Source organism: Cornus florida, unplaced genomic scaffold (genome assembly GCF_030987335.1).
Source record: "Cornus florida cultivar Cherokee Brave unplaced genomic scaffold, ASM3098733v1 CherokeeBrave_3.0.0_Hap2_Chr10, whole genome shotgun sequence".
Classification (NCBI taxonomy): Eukaryota; Viridiplantae; Streptophyta; class Magnoliopsida; order Cornales; family Cornaceae; genus Cornus; species Cornus florida.
In genome coordinates, this window is record NW_026775580.1 from 4,822,783 (window position 1) to 4,826,748 (window position 3,966).

The window sequence follows — 3,966 nt, forward strand, 5'->3', positions numbered from 1 at the left end:
AGAGACATGATGCCATTGAACTCTATCTTAGTTGTTGAAATCTTTGATGTAAAGGGAATCGATTTTATGGGACCATTTCTATCTTCTCATGGCCATGAGTACATACTCTTAACAGTGGATTATGTGTCCAAATGGATAGAAGTTAAGGAAACCAAAACCAATGATCACATCGCAGTGATCAAGTTCATTCAAAACAACATATTCAGTCAGTTTGGTACACCTAGAGCTCTCCTTAGTGACAAAAGATCTTATTTCTGCAATCATTACCTCAGGTCCATCCTCCTAAAATACTCTGTCACTCATAAGATTTCCACACCTTACCACCCTCAAACGAGTGGCCAAGTGGAAGTCTCAAATCGGGACATCAAAAATATTCTTGAAAAAACGGTAAGGCCAGATTGGAAAGATTGGTCATTACGACTAAATGATGCACTTTGGGCTTATCGAACTGTGTATAAGATGCCAATTGGAATGTCACCATACTGGATTGTCTGTGGTAAAGCATGTAATCTCCTAGTTGAATTAGAACAACTTGCTTTTTGGGCCATAAAAAGGTTTAATTTCAATCTTGATTAAGCTGGCTCTAACTGAAAATTGTAACACAATGAGCTTGATGAAAATCGGAATGATGCTTATGAAAGTTCCAAGATTTATAAAACCAAATCAAAAGCATTCCATGATAAACACATTGTTAAAAATCCTTTACACCAGGCCAAAAAGTATGGTTCTTTAATTCAAGGATGCGATTCTTTCCCAGCAAACTTCAATCACGATAGAAAGGTCCCTTCTTTATCATTTCTGTGTTTCTCCATAGTGTAATTGAATTGCAAGATCCGAAGAATGGCAACCTCTCCAATGTGATGGCCTGAATTTCAAAGAACCCGGTGTGTCAGTGAGTAACTCGAAAATAATCTGATAACGAATCCCAAATGCAGAAGCAATGAAAGAGAAGAAGTCTCTAGAGTTGAATACCACCTCTAAGACGCCAAAGTGACTTCCCAAGAAGTCACGAGACTTAAAATGAAACAATTGCAGAAGCCAGGGTTTAAAATGGACAAAGTGAACCCCTAGGGGTAAAATGGACCTTTCAAATAGAAATGGATGCTACCATGCATACCATTAGATAGAAAATGAAAAATTAATAAATTTAGACTCAAAACTCACTTGATTTGGAGTTAGAATGAAAAATTTATGCAATTCAGTTTTAAAATGAATTGCCAAGTGCCTAGTGCGATCGATCGTAAAAAGGTAAGATCGATCGTAAGCCATCAAGTGTTTGCTTGATTTGCAACCCTAAGAAGTAGGTAAGTTCACCCATCATACTCATTTCAAATTCATTTTGCATGCTTGAGGCAAACTTTTCACATAGCACACTATTGGTTTATCCAAAGACAATATCATTAACGTAAATTTGAATAACCAACAAGTTACTATCAATGGTTTTAGTAAAAAGAGTATTGTCAATTTTTCCTCTGATAAAACCATTAGCAAATAAAAAACCACTTAGTCTTTCATACCAAGCTCTTGGAACTTGTTTCAAACCATATAATGCTTTTGACAATTTAAAAACATGGTTTGGACAATTGTAGCTTTCAAAGCCCGATGGTTGTCCTACATACACTTCTTCTTCAATGAAGCCATTTAAGAAAGCACTTTTTACATCCATTTGATATAACTTAAAGTTCTTGTTGGATGCAAATGCAAGGAGCATTTTTATAGCTTCAAGTCTAGCTACGGGGGCAAAGGTTTCCTCATAATCATTTCCTTCTTCTTGATTATAACCTTGAGCAATAAGCATTGCCTTATTTATCACAATTATTCCCGATTCATCCTTTTTTTTCCTAAATACCCACTTTGTGCCAATGATAGTTTTATCTTTTGGTCTTGGAACCAATTACCAAACTTCATTTCTATCAAATTAGTTAAGTTCTTCTTGCATGGTCAAGAGCCAAAATTCATCATTTTCGGCTTCATGAATATTCTTTGGTTCAAGTTGAGAAACAAAAGCCACATAATTGCAAATATTACTCGTTTGAGATCTAGTGCTTACTCCTTTAGATGGATCGCCAATAATTTGATTTATTGGATGATTAGGCACTTGCTTCCAAGCCTTAGGAAGTGTATCCTTATAAGAATGACTTTCTTTTGGATCATCTTTGGGGAGATCTTTAAGAGATGGATTATTTAAAATAAATTTTCAATGCACTTTTCAATCTCAATCACATCTTCATTATCATCCAATGAACATCTAAGAGGGGGCAATAGTGATTCATCAAATACGACATGTATAGATTCTACAACCACAAGTGTTCTTTTGTTAAACACTCTAAATACTTTGCTACGAGAACAATATCCTAGGAAAATACCTTCATCCGATTTAGGTTCAAATTTTTCTAGATTATCTTTGTCATTTAACACGAAGTAATTACACCCAAAAACTTTAAAGTATCCAATGTTTGGCTTCCTTTTGTTCCAAAGTTCATAAGGAGTCTTATTATAAAGTTTTCTAATGATGACTCTATTTATGACATAGCATGAGGTACTAACAGCTTCGGCCCATGGAGTTCTAGGAGATTTATGTTCATTCAACATAGTCCTAGCCATTTCTTGGAGTGACCTATTCTTCCTTTCAACAACTCCATTTTGTTGAGGAGTTCTAGGAGCCAAAAGATTATGAATGTATCCATTTTTATCACAAAATCTTTCTACATCTTGGTTATCAAACTCTCTTCCTCTATCACTTCTAATGGTCTTAATCTTACATTCTTTTTCATTCTCGACTCTCTTACAAAATTTAGCAAAGATTGTATGAGCCTCATTTTTATATGTAAGGAAAAATATCCAAGTGAATCTAGAGTAATCATGAATAATGACAAATGCATAGAGTTTTCCACCAAGACTAGCAATTCTCTCCGGACTGAATAAGTCCATATGAATGAATTCAAGTGGTCTTGTAGTCATTATATCCTTTTTCCTTTTAAATGATGACTTGATTTGCTTGCCTATTTGGCATGCGCTATAAGTGTTATCTTTAGAAAAATTAGTCTTTGGGAGGCCTTTGACTAATTCATTTTTAGATAGTATTGAAATCAAATCCATGCTAGCATGACCTAACCTTCTATGCTATAACCAACTATTTTCATTTGAAGATACAAAGCACTTGACATTTTGATCATGTAATTCACACAAAAGCAAAGTATACACATTATCATTTCTAACAGCATGAAATACTTCATTATTATCCTTTTTTACAATGCATTTATCCGATTTAAACAAAACATCATATCCTTTATCACATAGTTGGCTAATACTAAACAAGTTATGTTTTAAGTCTTTAACAAGCAAAATGTCATTAATAGAAAAGGAAGAGGAGATACCAATAGTTCTAATGCCAATAACCTTGCCTTTTGAATTATCACCAAAAGTAACTCTTCCTCCTTTATGAGGTTTGATGCAGTGAAATTTTGATTGATCTCCCATCATATGTCTTGAGCAACCACTATCAAGGAACCATTTGTCCTTGGATGAATATGGAGACTTTAAGCAAACCTACAAAAGGAATTTGAGTAATCTTTTTTTGGTACCCATATTTTTATTGGGTCCATGAGAGTTAGGAAGAGGCATATATGCCCCTTTTATAACCCAAATTTCTTTTATCATATATAGCCTAATAGGACAATGATTGATCTTATGTCCTAGCTTTTTACAATAATTGCATTTTGGACTAAAAGAGGAATTTTTAACAAAATAATTGTTCAAAGGTTTACTTTTTTTCAATAAACAAGAATCTTTGTTTTGAGGATCATATCCAAGCCCATCCTTAGCGTAAGCATTTCTTTGCTTTCTAAGTATGAAGCCCAAATTCTTTCTACCTTTTGTGAATTTGGCTAAAATCTCAATTTGATCCTCAATAATGACTTTCAATGATTCATTTTCAAAAATGAAGTCAATTAAGGCCGATTCTTT